Source organism: Mus musculus, chromosome 9, assembly GCF_000001635.26.
Source record: "Mus musculus strain C57BL/6J chromosome 9, GRCm38.p6 C57BL/6J".
Classification (NCBI taxonomy): domain Eukaryota; kingdom Metazoa; phylum Chordata; class Mammalia; order Rodentia; family Muridae; genus Mus; species Mus musculus.
This window is the reverse complement of record NC_000075.6, coordinates 68,865,277-68,882,491: the sequence shown is the minus strand read 5'-3', so window position 1 is coordinate 68,882,491 and position 17,215 is coordinate 68,865,277. Positions and strand designations below refer to the sequence as shown.

Below are 17,215 nucleotides of genomic sequence, written 5' to 3'. Positions count from 1 at the left end.
ATTCCCAGCAGCCTCCCAATGTCACCAAACTGGCTTTCTGTAAGTCACTTGAAAACACAAGGATGTAACTGGCTAACAATCTTATCCATCATCATGACAGGCTATAATATGTGCACCCCTCCCCTTCCCTGAAAACAAAAAGGGTGTTTCTGGTTATTAGCCACTTTAAGAAAATGTCTCCACCTTTTAGACTAATTCTTGAGGGGCAGCGGAGGCTGTAAGAACTGGCTAATCTCTTTGAGATCTAGGAATTCCAAATCCAAACACCACACACACACACACACACACACACACTGGCTAGAGACTAGACAATGCTTTTTGTACCCAGCTGGCAAGAAGAACAAACAAACTCATTAATTAGGGTCCCGCTGGTGCTGTATTGAGGATCTATGAATACAGGCTTCCTCTAGGACTGCAGCTGGGAGAGGCAGACTTCTGAAACTCAGAGACATCCTCGATTCATATCTGCCTCCTCTAAACACTTGCCGGGGGTGTGGCGACCGTGTGGTCTTATGTGTGTCCATGAAGGGCAGACAAATATTTATCTAACTGACCAGTCACCTTTTCAAGTTCCTGGTCTTTCTGAATCTCTGTCTCCTTTGTCTCTGTCTCTGTCTCTCTCTCCAAAATCTTTTCCCTTCATTAAAAAATAAATTTAGGATAAAGACAATTGGTAGGAGGAAGACAATGTCACACATTAAGGATCACAGACTAAAGAGATCTCAAGCAAGACGGATATTCAACTCATTACAAAGAGAGAAAAATCCTCTTTGACCTCTGGGTTGGCAAAGGAGATGTTCTTCACTCCCTGGGACACATCTGATTTCATTACTAATAGAATTTACTTCTTGTCCTAGAAGTATATAATGGAAGGGGGAGACAGAAACACAGTGGAAGACACAAAAAGACAGAAAGACAGACAGAGACATAGACACAGAGAGACAAAACAGAGTAAAAGACCACATATCTACCATACAAATAATAGAAAAAGAGTGTCTTATTAGAGTCCTTAAGCTTAAAACAGAGCCTTATCTGTCCCCTCTAAAAATAATCCTGTGACCTTTTGCATTCTCTAGGCCATATGTATTTTGGCAACGTCTAAAGTCCCAAGGCACATCAGACAGAGTGAGGGCTCAGGGTTGTCTGGTCCAGGTCTCTGGAGCTAAGAAGTACACCTGTCAGAGAAGCAGCAGGCAGATTCAAAGCGAAGAGTCCACGGGGACCTGGATGGAGGGCACGCCGCGCCCCACTGTCTCTTTCAGTTGCTGATTAAATCTCCTAGCATGCCTTAGGAAAGCTGAACTGGGAACATGAGGCCTTCTACCACAGAGCGACATGGATACAGACATCGGACTGAGTAAATAATACCGGTGACCGAGAAAGGAAAATAGCGGTGTGCACCACACTGCTAGTTTTGTTTAATCTAAAGAAATAAAGAGTATCAAGCATCATTTACAATCAAAGAAATGCAAACTAAGGGGCCTTATACTCTTTAAAACGTATCCAATTAGCAAAGATAAAAAAGGCAGATGAGAGCGTTGTCAGTGAGGGCTTATGCAAACTGACACTCTCCTGTCTACTCAGAGTTGGAGTATATATTGAGAACCTTTCTGGAATTGAAGTAGGCAGAATGTTGCAGATGCTGTAGCTGTGTGCACTGTGTCGCAGCCATGCCACGGGCAGCATCGTAACCAGCAGTTGGGCGTTTGCAGTTGATGTCTCTCACAGCCTTGTAGCAAGTTGTCAGAAGCAACTCCAAATAGGAAGACCCTCCACTACACCCCAACCAGGACAACTGTTTAGTGTTGTTGTGATACACATACTTGATGAAATTAAAACACTTGCTTATAGCACAATAAGAGATGGGATGGGGCTGTGTCCAAAATTAAATTCAAGGGAGTTCTACCTATATCTATGTTAGAAGTGAGTTCAGGGTTATAAAGAAAGAGGCCACCACTCCAATGAATTAAAGTGTCTGGATAAGGCCCAATTTCACTTCCAGTCAGAACAGTACACTGCTCACAAAAAAAAAAAAAGGACTCAAGAAACAGAGGGATATTGGGGGATGGGGACAGGACAGGACTGGATGACAATATTTGTTTTTTTATTCAGAATACATAATGACTGTGCCTTTTGTTTAGTCTCTGGGGTCCCAGCCCATAGTCATTTGCAATTAGCTAATTTTAAGAGAATTAGATCAAAAGGAATGAGTAAAATGGCCAGTTAGGTTGCTTAGGATCCCAGAAGGCAGCAAGGCCTTTGAGTAAAGAAAAAAGGTGTGTGTGGGGGTGGGGGTGGGGGTGGGGGTGAGTGTCTGGGGGATTGGCTAAAGCCTTTACATAAAGGTTTTACAAGGCAGGGGAGATTTAAAAAACATTTGATTCCCTTGTCCTAAACAAAGTTTTGCAGTGTTTGACAGAAAAGACTAGTATGTAATAATTTTTACATTTATATATCCATATGCATCTGTACCATCTACACCCCTCTCCATATGTCCAGTACTGAGTTCCAAGCATGTAGCTAAGCATGTTCAAATTATCACATTTAATCCAACAACCCCATAGTATAACATACACACACATACACACACACACACACACACACACACACACACACTTTCTACAAAGAAATTAGAAAGTAAGAAGATGAATGATTAAACCCAGGTCTGCACCAGTTTAAACCACAGGACTTCACTTTCAACCATAAATTTACGTATGCTTGTGTGCACATGTGCTTATAAAGGTATAGCCTCTAAAACACCCAACAACATCTTTGGTCAGCTTAGAGGTTTGCATTTACTGTCTTGTGGTTTGTCCGTGAGGTGTGGCGGTATTAGTTCTTTTATGACGTTAGAGGAGAAAGGCAGTTGCCTTCTTTTAATTGACTGTGATTGTCTCCTCACCTGGTGGGGTGCATAAAGGATCGCAAGGAAGGAGAAAGCAGCTAGTGGACATGGTTTCCTGGCCCTCTAATTCCTAACTCCAGGCCTCTGTGCATTCCAGCCCCTCGCCCTGGCCCGCCTCCCCAGTCAAAGGGAATTCTTTCTTTCCCTGTTAGAGTGGTCAGCCAAAGTCCTTCCTTGAAGTGCTTGTTCACGGAGGCAAGAAAAGTATACTCCAAACCTCACCTGCATTCACTGAAGAACTGCTCAGCAAAATTGAGAGAGAGAGAGAGAGAGAGAGAGAGAGAGAGAGAGAGAGAGAGAGAGTCTCCCGTCCTATATCTCACTGTAGTCAAGCTCTATGCTAATATTCACATTCAGGAGTGGTACGGTTCTCACGGGGATTCTGAAAGATGTGTTCATTGAAAACTAGAATCAGACTTTCTCTGACACAAAATAAATCTGACTTGGCTGGTTGATTAAATCATGAAGATAATTAGGGCACAGTTTCTATGCCCTCGATGCACTAAATCTGCAGATACAAGGCTTGATGAATATGTATTTAAGGGATATGATAAAAGCATTTTCCATAATTATGTAGCAACATTGTCAGACGGGAAAAGACTGAATGAAATGGCCAGTTTATCTGGATTGCCAATACGTCGGAGTAGACACATATTAACCAGTGTCTCACAATGTGAGGAAGTAGTAATTTTTAGTGCCATGATAGTTTGTTAATAACTGTGATACACTTTAAGCAATTTTTATTGATATATACGTATATGTATATGTATATGTGGGTGTGTGTGTGTGTGTGTGTGTGTGTGTGTATTATGTGCATACCTAATGTCCAAGGAAGCTAAAAGAGGATGTTGGATCCCCTGGAACTGGAGTTGCAGGTGGTTGTGAGCAGTCATGTGGGTGCTGGGAACTAAACTCCAGTCCTCTGCAAGAGTAGTGAGTGTTCTTTTAAAAAAAAATTATTTTATTTATTTATATCCCAAACGTTTCCCCCTTCCCAGTCCCCTTTTGCAGAGTTCTTCCCCCCTCCCCTTCTACTCTGAGAGGGTGACCCCCCAGGTACCCCCCTCCCTGGGGCATCAAGTTTCTACAGTATTATTAGGTGCATACTCTCACTGAGGCCAGACAGAGAAGTCCTCTGCTAAGTATGTGCGGAGGAGGGGAGATCTGACCAGCCTGTTGGTTGATGGCTTAGTCTCTGAGAGCTCCCAAGGGGTCCAGGTCAGTTGACACTGTTGTTCTTCCTATGGGGCCGCCATCCCCTTCAGCTTCTTCAATCCTTTCCCCTCACTCTTCCATAGGGGTCCCTGACATCAGCCCAATGCTTGGCTGTGAGTATCTGCATCTGTCTCAGTCAACTGCTGGTAGAGTCACTTAGAGGACAGCCATGTTATGGCTCCTGTCATGCATGCCCTGTTGGGTCTGGGTAACCTAGTGAGTGCTCTTAACAACTGAGCCATCTCTGCCCTCTCTGTGGTAGTTCTTTTGGACGTAGATTCAGAAAAAACGAATTATTCAACGGAATGATTAACAAGTGCTTCTGGAAGGCAGGGGTAGAATCCATCAAGTCCTTTGGGACCAGATACCTGGCAGACACAGCTTTAAGAAAGAGATAAAGGATATATTTTGTTCATGCTACAGAGGACTTGGCCCATGGTTGCTTGACTCCACGTGCTTGGGCATCACGTGACGTCAAGTGGAGATTCTTTACTGCACTGTAGAAGTCAGAAAAATGAGAACAATGGGGACCTATTATAGCCCACTGCCCTACTTCCCACCTTAAATCCTACCTCTCAAAGTCTCCACCACCCTCCAAAGTGGCATTAAACAGCCAAAGACCAAGCATGGCACACAGGAAGGTAGTGGCCTCAGACCAATGAGGCTTTTCATCCCACCTCCTGTTTCCCTAGTATTTACTGCCATTCAAATTATATGGGCTTGGTTCTAAGTGTTATCTCTAGTCCTGGATGGAGACTATCATTCCAAGCTACCAAAAGGAGGTGGGAAGCATTATCACCCCCTTAATGAGATAATGTACCTTTCTCTTACAGAAGCCCTTCTCACTGCAGGCACGTGCAGCCACTTCCTGCAGGCAGCACTATGGAGCTGCCTTACGTGGCTTGGATGCTGTAGGAAGGCTAAGCTTGCTTTCCTTGCCACTCTGGGCTTTCCCTCTTTTCTCTGAAGTCCCTGCTCCTTTTACCATGCAGCTGCTCGACAACCTCCACAAACTGAAGGCTCTGCCTTCCTCTCTTCCCTCCATCTCCCTTCCTCTGGAAGCTGCTGAGATTGACAGCTTGCCTTCCTATTGTTTTTCTCTCTGACTGCAATTAAATTGTCATTGAGCTTTGCTCACGTCTGTTCCTAAATTAACTAAGGGGACTAAGGATGCCCGAAGGGAACCTCAGTTTCCCCAGTAACAGCAGGAGTCCTACATAGCCAAAGCCTACCACAAGATAGCCTGCAATTATTTGTTTTGCACAAAAAAAAAAAAAAAAAAAAAGACCTAACCATTTAGCCCCTGGCAGATCACTACCACTGTTCACATGTGGATTATTTTAGCACATAGTTAAAAAATTCAAAGACAAAGGCAACACCGCTCTAAAAGTAACCCTGGTTACTCCCATCACGTACGCAGTAGATAGCATCTCTCTGCATTTCCGGCACAGAAGCTAAAATTAGACTCTAATAGAACTGATATTGGACATTTATTGATAGTAACTGAACAGTGAGTAGCTGAACTAATAAAAAAAGAACCAGATATCCCATTAAGCAATGAATTGCTGATAAATTTTCTACCTCTATTTATTCATTAAGTTATTGCATACATTTGTGTTTTGATCAACTTTGTTCTAAAATCATTGAGTGTATGAGAGCTGAAGATGCTTAGCATAGGCTTTCAAGAGACCACGCTCCTCCTTCCATACCCACAGGCCAGGGGCCCATTGAGTTTCTAAGGGAGCAGATGTTGAAAGGCACAAGGATGAGAGAAAACCCAGGTTGGCTCTGAGGACAGGGCCTCACCAGACATTACACTGCTTTCTTGACTCCTAATGTAACAGGTCTGATTACCAGAAGGAAGAGGGAAACCAAGCCTGTGATTTATAGCGACAGCCAGGGAACTTACACAATCATTTGCAAGAAAGGACAAAAGCCTATGGGTGAAATAACTTGTTCTTTATCTCAACTAGGCTTAGGGCCTCTGGCTGCTCTCTACATGGTTGTGTGTGTGATAAGTATGGCATATTATTCTCAAAGTTTCCCCAGTACACCAACCACAAATAACAGGAAAGATCTGGTCACCAATGAGGTAAAAATGTAACAGGAACATATTGGTGTCTTTCCCTGCTGTCTCTGACCAGGGACAAGTACTTGGTTCATGTACTTAGAAAGGATAAAGAAAAAAGCCAGGGCCTGCAGCTTGGCAGCTCTCAGCAACTGCCTCAGATGAGCCTTGGTTTCGGCATCTCTTAAGTGGAGTTCAAAACAGACTTTCTTCCCAAGACTGCTGTGAGTGGCAAATTAGAATATGGATCTGACAGAATGTTATATGCCATGGGTGATTCATCCCTTTGAGTCCTGAAAGCTTTTCAACACTAACACTTTTGGAAGAAGAATCTTCACAAGGTGTTCTCTGTCCCACGCTCTGTCTGGATGCTTTCTTGAAGCCCATTTTGGTGAAAGTATGGGTAAGGAGAATAGCTGCCCAATGTGACTAACAAGGAGCAAAAAATGGATTATAGGAAGAATGTATGAGTCCAAAGCAGCTTAAAGTTTGCAGCCCTGGCTTCTTTGTAAGAGAACAGACTTGCTATCACACACACACACACACACACACACACACACACACATTTCTTAAATGAAGCCACCCAGTGGTTTATTCCTCTGATATTAAGAGGTAGAACCAAGTTTACTATGTGGTGTCTTTGAGTGTTAATTGGGTTTAGACAGTCATCTGAGTAGCGGTCTTGGGATAGGATCCTGGTGTCTTTTTAAGAGGATCAAAAAGCAGCCTCACAGGGACATTCTGTGCACTGGCCATGAGCTCCTAGGTGTTGCTTCTGATGTCACAGCGAGAAAGGCATCTCTAGAACTGAGAAAGATGTCAGTGCCATATTCTTGGGTCTCACAAAGTATGCCTCAGTCACTCTGTTTTCTTTATAGCATTACCTTGCTTCAAATACTTTCTTAAAACAATGAAAACCCACAGTTCTGGCATGGCCCTCTTCTTAAACAATCACATGCAACTTGGGGTAGACAGTTACGTCAAGACATCGCTCCTTCGTTACATCTTTATAACTCAGACAAGAACAATAAATCAAGTTTATTCACACCATAATAAACCCAAGATGAATCACTGATTTGTGACAAATGGATGCTCTTAATGAAGCTATTAATGGAAAGAATCTGGTTGGTCCTGAAGATATTTAGACCTCACAAATCCAGAGCCACAATCCAAGAGGGCTTAACACTTTCTACAGCTGACTACGTAATGCCCTAGTTCACTCTTGAGGTGGCGCTCTGCTAGTCCTGACATTATCAACCTGGACAACCAACATGTACAGAAGATGGTAATTATTTAATCTGCTAACGGACATTTATAGCTTTGGACATTGGTTCCCTCAGTATCGATATAGTGTTTATCCATAGGAAATAAAGACCGGACATAGGTAGTTACCCAGATTTGGCCACAACTTTGGAGGGAACAATTGAGTCTTAAAATTCTCTGCACATGAAAAATGAAAGACACAACTAAGAAAGTGCCCTGTTTCCTTTTAGTCTCTGCCCCCAGCTGCACCGCTTCATTTTAAACACATGCTTCACTGCTACTTTTTATTAAACTCAGATTTAGGCAGAGAGAAACAAGCTTGCAGCATGTGTTTTGAGTTACATTTTAACTGGCCCCTGTTAGATGGCAAGTTACAAAGAAGAGGAGGAGTCCATAGAAGTCTCCTTTATGGAAGTACCTGACTTTGGGGGAAGAATTACTTCTTCTTGAGAGAAGACAGGATACTTTCCCATAGAGATTTTGCAGGGAGCACTGAACTGTAAACTGAATGACATCGTGGGGAGGGTTATCTTCAAGAGGAGTCCACTGAAGTACCATAATCACTCCACCCCCAGAATATCCATCTCTACACATCCCAGACTCTTCTAGGCTCATAAGATTAGTCTGGTGCTAAGTCATGTCTATGTACAGTAAGAAGATTCCATGATTTCAGGACCTGGATTTGAGATTATTGACTTCAAACAGCCAAAGAATTCAGCCCCCCCCCGCCCCTGAACTCTACCCCATGCTAGTTAGTGTGTGTGTGTGTGTGTGTGTGTGTGTGTGTGTGTGTGTGTGTGTGTGTGTGTGTGTGTGTTAACTTGACATATCCTAGATTCACCTGGGAAGGGGAAGACTGCAACTGAAAAATCTCTGGATCAGATTGGCCTGTGGGCGTGTCTATGTAAAACCATCCTGACTGCTTATTAACGCTGGAGGGCCCAGTCCACTACAGGCAGCACTATCCCTTGGGCAAGTGATCCTGAACCATTTAAGCGTTTAAGAAAACCAGTTAAGCATGACCCTATGAGCCAGCTAGAGAATGAGCCAGCACACTGTGTCCCTCCATGTGTTTCTGCTTCAGTTCCTGCCTTGATGATAGCAGACGATAACTTGGAAGTGGAAGCCAAGTACACAGTTTTAAGCCCAAGTTGCTTTGGTCAGTGTTTTTCTTCATAGCAACAGAAAACTTAACTGGAACACTCCCTAAAGCTCTTCTCCTTCTTCCTTATACCAATAAACCTAGTTTCTAGGCTTTTTTTTTTTTTTTTTTGAGCCAAGTAGCTTCGCCCACTTATGCCACATAAATACTTTGTAGGGCTTTTATGATGATCTCTACATAATATAAAAGAAACCTGAAGGTCCAGCGAGCACTTCAGGCTCTGTAGGTGAGGGCAAGAGGAAGCATTTGAACCCAGAGCCCCTGCTATGAATCCAGCCCCTTCTCCTGACACAGAATGGACTTCTGACGTCATATCTTTATTTTGGATCTCCCCTCCCCCCCCACATCCTCTTTCACATTAATTGCTTGTCTTTATAGCATCTACTACCTTATTAATCTGTTTTTCTTTTCTTTTAGATCTTAACAGGTGTTAGTGACTTCTCTGTTGCCGTGATAAAATACCATGACCAAGGTAGCTTATTTTTTTTTAAGTGTTTAATTGGGCTTATGGTTGCAGAGGACTAGAGGCCATGATATTGGGATGAAGGTGTGAGAGCAGGAACAGCTGAGAACTCACATCTGGATCCACATGTGGGAAGCAGAGAGCACCTAAGGGAAGGCATGAGTCACACATCCTCAGCTCCTCCAACAAAGCCATATTTCCCAATGTTTCCCAAATAGGGAAAGGTCCCAGCTAGGGAACAAGAATTCAAACACATGAGCTTATGACAGCTATCAGCGTTTCTGGGTTCTAAGTTGAGGGTTTCAGATCTGAGAAAGGATTCTTATGCTAGCCTGAAAGCTGACAGCGTTAAGAACCACAGAATTTCTGCATCTGTTGTCTATTTTCTCAATCTATTTTTTTCTATTGTCTACTTTTCAATTTATGTGTATGTCTGTGTGTGGGTATATGCTTCTGAGTGCAGGTGACCACAGACGTCTGAGTCATCAGATCCCTTGGAGCTGGAGTTACAAACGGTTGTGAACTTCCTTGTGTAGATGCTGGGAACTGAACTCAAGTCCTTTGCCAGAGAAGTAAGGGCTCTTAAGGGCTGAGCACCGCACTAGTCTTGTAGCCATTCTGAAGTACACACACCTGCACCTGATTTACTTCAGGTATGCATTTGGAGTCTGAAATAAAAACGTAAGTCGAAACAGGAGAAGAGAGTAGAGTTTCCTCTGAATTTCTCAAGGAGAGACTAGGGGAAATTTTTTTCAATGGAATATCTGTCTAATAAAGGTTTTCTACAATAAAGAAAAAGAATACTTAGAAGAAAAGGAAGGAAGAAGAGAAGAAGAGGAAGAAGAGGAAGAAGAGAAGAAGGAAGAGAGGGAGAAGAGGAAAAGGAGGAAGAGGAAGAGGAGAAGGAACAGGAGGAGGAGGAGAAGAAGGAGGAGGAGGAAGAGGAAGAGGAGAAGAAGGAGGAGGAAGAGGAAGAGGAGGAGGAGGAGGAAGAAGAAGAGGAGGAGGAAACAGTAAGAGGAACCAGCTACTTAACACCTATTAAATACACGGGATCACTCTGTCCATTGCTGAGGGGTGGGCTCAGGAACATTCTAATGTATAGGTTTGAACCGTAATTGGCACAGGCTTACCCATGCTTGTTAAAGTGCCCACTTAAGGCTTCTCTGTGTAAACAGAAGCAAACACTCTTCATCCACAGTTCAGCTTGTGGAGCCTCATGAAGAATGGCCCACTCACTTGCAGGGAGCCTGCCCTGTTTTCTCCAGGTCTCCCCTCACTGTCCTCTTATCAGGAGGGAACCCATGAAGCCTATTGCATGGCATGATGGGTTGGATATAAAGTAGAACTCCAAAGGCTTTGTCCTTGGCTAGGTCCAGAAAGGAAATAGGATCACGGGAGCTCAGAATTGGTCGTGGCATTAATTCACTGATAGATTTGTGCATTAATGGCAGGGTAGGGCCTAGCTGGAAGAAATAAGTCGCTAAGGACTTGCCTTTGAGGGGCACATCATGTGCCTGGCTTTCCTCCCGCTCTGATTCCTGACTATGAGGAAGGGGACAGCTTTGAGTCACCATACCCATCCACCATGATGTTCAGTTTCATAGCAGGCTCAGAAACTATAAAGCCAGCCATCACAAAATGAAACCTCGGCAACCAAGCCTTTCCTTTTTAAAGTGACCTTTTCGCTCAGGTATTTTGACAGAGGGATGAAAAACCAAGTGAACACATAGAAAAGGCACAGATCTGTCCAACCACCCAGCGATCAAGTGCTGCCACTTCCCAGAGATGCCCCAGTCCTAGCTCATAGAAAGCCCGGTTCTGATGAGCTATCTCTGCAACTCTTACTATGAGCCTATAAGCCTCAATGTCCCTGCTTCTCATGTCTGATCAGGACACTTTGCTCACAGATTGTTTAGAGGACAATGTTTTGTTTCTTTGTTTTGTTTTGTGTGTGTGTGTGTGTTTGCAGTGGGGGGGGGGAACATCACTGTTCAAAGCTCTTCAGTATTCAGCTGGTCAGCAGGCATATAGAATTCAGGGTTCACACTGTAGCAGAAGGGATCTCTGTTCAGGTGTCCAGGCTGTAGGTCATTTCCCAGATACTGAAGGGTGTATTGCATGAATTCAAAGGGTGTGGCAGTCCATGCATAGATGGCTTTGTACAGGGACCATGTGGGGCGGGGTGAGGTTGGGGCGGGGTGTGTTGTGCTCAGCCTCACCAGGCTCATCAGGAGCCGCAGCAAAAATATGAACAAGAAGATGGGTCTGTAAATGCAGTGAATTTAGCTGACAATATTAATTTTCCCCATCTGTTCCTATGGGACACCCCAATTACACAACGTCTGCTTACAGCCTTCCATCCTACCCTGCAGGCCCCAGGAACGCTAAGTTGTTCCTCCTGTCTTTTTAACTTTTCTATCCCAGCCTTTGCTAATTAAAACTCAGCTCCAACGAGGTAAGTGTACGAATGAATTAGTAAACTACTTTATTTGCTCCCTCCAAGGACAGCAATGCTGTCCTTCATATGAAATCAACCTGCCTGCAAATGATAACCGAATAAGAGAAAATTCAGATTCACAAATAACTGTTTTTCTTTTTCTCTCTTCTCCTTCCTCTTTTCTTTCTTCCCCTCCCTCTTTTGCTTGCTTTCTTGTTTCCTGTGGTGGAGACTAAGCACAAGGCCTCACACATACCAGAGAATTTCTCTATCTAGGAGAGTGGTATCCCCCAGTCCTTGAATGTTTTGGACAACATGCCCTTTCTCAAATGCCAGGTAGATACCATTTACTACATCAGGTTGCTGTCAAGTCTCCTGATTCACAGGCTCCAAATTTAATTCCCCCCATAAGCTACTGACAGCCTCGTGAGATGATAAACTATACTGAAATCTCTATGGAAATACAAGCTGAGCTGAGTGTACTGAGCAACACAGTATGACCCAGAGAAGGAGAGCTCTAGTCCCAGGGCCCATTGCTGGACAAAGCAAGCGATTTTTCTGAGCTCCACTTCCCTCACCTGTGTCACAGGGGTTTATTTGCATTCAATTTCGTAGGCATGGAAAATACATGTCAATAGTTTCATGTGTAGATTTCATATATGAAAAGTACACATGCATATTTTCTTTCATATTTCGGTGTTCATAATAACATGCATGCCTGTTTGGCCCGTGATCTGTGAGCCAAACCTGGCTTGTCACTCCTTATTATAAATAAAGTTTTATTGGGTAACAGTTATGCTTAACTGCTTTGGAAACAGCACTGGCTGCTTCTGTGACCTACAACAGCACAGTAGAGTGACACTATGTGGCCCGCCAAGCTAAACACATTTAACTCTCTAGCCTGTTACAGAAAAACTTTGCTGACTCCTGCCCCTGATGATGGTGGTGAGAAACCAAGATTCCTGACCTGGAAATGCTCTGTAACCTGCACATATTTATGTAAAATGTAAATCTTCCTTATTGGCTTAAGATGTTTCTAGGCCATGAGTCCATCCCTCGCCCATAGCTGTGCTCCTTCTAGCTAAGCAATCCCAAACACCTCGAGCTTTTCCCAAGAAACCTGGTTTGAATTTCTCAGCTTGCTTTTTGCTGCTCTTCGGACTTGTTTCAGTTTCTCCTAATCATTGTTTTCTTTTACATTGTAATTAATGTATAGTGCACCAAAAACGTTATTTCTCATTCTTGAGCAAAAATCAGAGTTAATATAACCAGGAACTGGGTTGGTTTTTTAAACCCACAACTCTATATTATAGAATCTATAAGGACACGTTCCTGGTCAAGTGGAAAGGACACTGTCCGAAGCTGGCTAAATCAGGAACTAAAGGAACACTTGAGAGAGTTATTTTACTGGCCTGTGCCACCACTTCCACATCTAGAAAATGAGAAAACAAACAGCGCGGAGCTGGCTAGCTGGTTCCTGCAGGTGATGGCAGGGAAGCTACAAGCTAACTGGGGGCAAGACGCTTGGCTTATTCCCTTGTCCCAGCAGGTCCTCAAGTCACTGGTGCAGGTTCCTCGTGTCAACAAGCAAGAGGCTTTCCTGCCACACAGTGTCTGGCAAGTGCAGTCTGTGAGGTCACACAGTGGACATCGAATCCTACCTTCCATTTGTCCCCATTGCACTTCAGCTTTGCCTTTGATATATTGAGGTCACTTTGGCTTCTATTCCTGTCTTCTTAGGACCTTAGAATTTATACCTTTCCAAATCTGTATTCTGTGAACATCATTTCCAAAGGAAGAAAGAAGAATGGGAAACAAAGGTTAACTAGGGTCACGAGTCCAGCTGTTTAAGGCAAAATTAAGTGTAGATTAGACACACTTATTCTAAGCCCCAATATGATGAACTACTTCAGCTATAAGCACAAAGCAGGGAGCAAATTCCATTTTTCTGATCAATTTTTCACTTCACATAGCTAGCACAGACTAGGCCAAGAGGCTAGGAAGACAAATGGGTAGCCACCACCAACAGCATTGTTCATGAAAAGGAAGAGGGGCTTTTCTCCCCCAGAAAGATCTCAGGGAGTTTTTTTTTTAACACTCCTGCCTTGCCAAGGTTTGTTTTGAGGTGGTTTTAAATCAGAGATATTTTAATCTGTTAAAAAACCTCATTTTTTTTATACCCTCTGATTCATTTTCTGCATCTTCCTCCGGCATCTGCTTCTCAGCCACCACCGGATCTCCCCCATAGCCTGCAGCTCATTAAACTACTGAAAAGTAAGATGTAAGCATCTCATTAATCACTACCATCGAGAGAATGAGTGTGCCTATCAATAAATACAGGAGGTGCAGGCGATATCCCTAAAGAATGGACTTGCCATGCCTGGGTGTTGGAAGCTTCCCCACCTGAGACCAATCTCAGTCTCAGAAGACAAGGAAACCCTGCTGATGGATTCTACTTTAATCCAAGGATCTGGGGAGGGACTTTCCTACTAGGCAAGGATTAGTTCTTGTTGCTGTTGTTTTAATCCTTCCTGTCTTGCAGTTTGGAAAACCAGTTACAAATTCACATCAAACTGTAAAATGCCTTAATCAGCAGTGCGGAGAGCATTTAAAATGCATGGATGAAGCTACACTTGGAAGTTGAGATATTAAGACAAAAACATTTGAAGTGAAGAAACTTTAGTGATATTGAAGTGGGCAGAACAGAATATTGGGGAAATGGATCCCTCCCCCTCCCCCAAGGGCCTGTTTCCAGTACAATACATACAGTTTACATGGACTATGGAGAAACCAGGGGGGAGTGGGAAAGGACTTCAATCATGCCATCTCACTTCAGGAACAAGCAGAGACCTCTGGGGCCTGGAATATCAGGCTCAACAAAGGGACTACAGATGTAATACAAGAGCCAACCTGGGCTCAACTCTCCCCCCTTTTCTTATTTGTATCCTAAGTAGGAGTTGCTTAATTTCCTGGGGTCTCAGGTTCTCCTCTTGAACATGGCACTGAACTTAACCTGGTTCTGCGGTCATAAGAAGAACTCACATACACAAAGCCCAGGCTACTGCTCTGCTACTACTGAAGAAGTCCCTGCTGGTACTAGGGTTACTGTCACTGCTGTCCTCATGGAACCTCATCTTAAGTCACTGTGGAAAAGGGGTCCCAACCAAGGCTTCCATGGTCTCCCAGTTTCAGGAAATAGCAAGATGTGGCTCTTTGCACTGCAGATCTCCAAGAGGAGGCAGAAGTGTGTCATCATTCCCAGACATGTTTTGGTTAGGATTGTTTGCAAGGAAGGAGTGTATTCTCCAAAACAGAGAGTGGCTTCCATGATCACTAGCATCTACCCGCAGGCTTGCTGTATCCTGGTGCTTATGAGCAATGCCCAGAAAGGTTGTTCAAAGGTTTGGGAGCCATAAAGGATAAAGACTAGAAGAGGGTAACAAAATATCGGACAGCCACTGAGTGGCGAAACCTAAGAACATCCCGGAAAAACCAGAGTTTGAGGTAGGAAGCTCATTCCGAGGGGATGAGGGGATGGGACAATCCCCTGGTGAATGTTCAGTTTTAAAGGAAAATGGCCCAGATAAGCCCGAGACTCATTAAATGAGACCTGGAAATAAGGTTGCCCCACATAGACTCATCTGAAGGCACATGAATGAATAAGGACATGAATGAAGACTTTGATGGCAAGGTTAGCCCCTCTTCTGTGAAACATGTCACTAACTTTCACCACAATTGCCATTGATTATTAGTATGGATAAAATTCAAAAAGAGCATCAGTAAAAACATCAGTCAGGTCCTTTCACTCCCAAGCTGAATACATCACATAATTACAGACTCTTTCAATTACTGTCTTCTTATTTGTTGATTTAACCTTAAGTGCCCCGTGGGAGGAAGTCAGTTACACACACGGGCGATACCACTGAACATAGGGCACATTTGGTGTTGTCGTGGACTATTGCAATGCTTTTTCAAAATACTCTGCTGCCCATGGTATTGAGTGAAAGAGGTTGTTGTAAGAGGCATGGCTAACTTTTTATGCAAATGAGATGCAAATGTATGCAACGGTATCTTTAATGCAGATGTAGCAGAAAGTATTAAGATATGCTGAGAACCTAATTAGGTCCTACATCAAAAACTATATATAAACTTGACTCCACTGTCTCAAGAACACAAATTGAGTCGAGAAATCCCAGTTTGCAGGCTTAAAAAAAAAAAGGCAGTACATATATATTTTAAATCGCGGTTGGCTCCTTTCTTCTCCCTTCTCTAGGATTGAGCACTTAAAAGGATGAGCTTGGACAGATACTGCAGCTCAGGGGAGCGGGCGGTGGGTGGGAAATGAACACGTTTCTTTCTAGCAAAAAACCAGGAAGCAAGAAAAGAAAATCAGCTACAAGTCCCCACCTCCCACCATGCCCCTCGCCCCCACCAAAAGAAAAAGCAAAACAAAGCTGTCTTGGGTTTTCTGACTTCATATTAAAAGTGACAACTTGCCAGAAAGCATATTTTTGCATTTATTTCCATTTCTAACCTTCCTGGAGACAAACATATGTCCCTTCTTTTTCTAACTGGTGTTACAGCAAAGCTTTACCAGGAGAGCCAGCTCCAGTCTGGCTCTGGAATAAGTGATCTGATGATGGGTTATGTTCACCTGAGGAGCAAAGGGCTCAAGGTAAATAAACAATCTAGACACTATGGAACCATGCTGTGCTCAGACATAGCTAATAGAAGAGGTTCCCTTTAAGAACTTGCAAGCACTGCTTCTCCAGAAAGCTGGTCAAACAATTCAAATACATGCCTTCACTATTTATTCAAAAATTCAAATAACTGCCTTCGCTATTTATTACCGTGGCCCCAAAAGAACTCTGTGTGGGATGATTTGTTAGCCCGTTATTTTCGTACTAAATACAACGGAGCAGGAAACTGATCAAGGAGACTCTAATCCAGGTGCTCACTAACTCAGGGGGGACCTTGACCTGGCATTCCTCAGTGAATTACAGGAGGTTTAAAGTCAGGAGTGTCAGGGGCTCACTTTGGTTCTAGCTGTGACCTACACCAGCTGAGACAGCTGAAGGGCGAGATTCAGGGTGGGCTCGTGTGGTGCTTTTCTTCTATTAGCATTCAGGATTGCTTTGGGAACCAGGGGAGGGGCACTTATGTAGGCTGGCAAATATTTCCACCACTCGTATACTCAGAGGTCTCTGTTTGGTGCTGGTACCACTTGTATTTATTGTTTTTCTGTCACGGTGTAATAAAACACCCTGAGCAAAGCAACTTACAGAAGCAAAGAGTTGGTTTCAGCTGAGGGCTCCAAAGGGTTAAGGGTCTGTCATGGCAGGGGCAGCGTGGCAGCAGGTATGCATGGTGGCAGAAGCAGGGCCCTGCCATCTCTAATCTTGAAGTACAGGTATGAATGAAGTGAAAAGACAGGACTAGGAATGGGCAAAGGCTTTTAATCTCAAACCCCACCCCAGTGATATAACTCCTCTACCACCCAAACCTTCCTAAACTAACTGGGGACCAAATGTTTAGATACCAGAGACTGTGAAGGATATTTGTCTTCCAAATCACCACGCTGCTGTTCTTCATGGTTTGGGAGACCAGGGTCTCATGTGGCACAGGCTATCCTCTCACTTGTTACATAGCTAAGGATGACCTTGAACTCCTGATCCCCCTGTCTCCGTCTTCCAAGTCCT

General features: G+C 43.7%; 1 protein-coding gene and 1 long non-coding RNA gene across 2 annotated transcripts in view; both read right to left on the bottom strand.

The window, feature by feature from the left end:
• Rora (RAR-related orphan receptor alpha) overlaps positions 1-17,215 on the bottom strand; it is a 734,843-nt gene that overhangs the window by 505,755 nt on the left and 211,873 nt on the right. The window lies entirely within an intron of this gene.
• The window catches only part of Gm31262, a 100,599-nt gene that overhangs the window by 41,475 nt on the left and 41,909 nt on the right, over positions 1-17,215 (bottom strand). Inside the window, exon 1 of the long non-coding RNA XR_379583.4 lies at positions 1-17,215. This exon is cut by the window's left edge and continues 33,308 nt beyond it; it is cut by the window's right edge and continues 41,909 nt beyond it. This is a non-coding gene — a long non-coding RNA (predicted gene, 31262).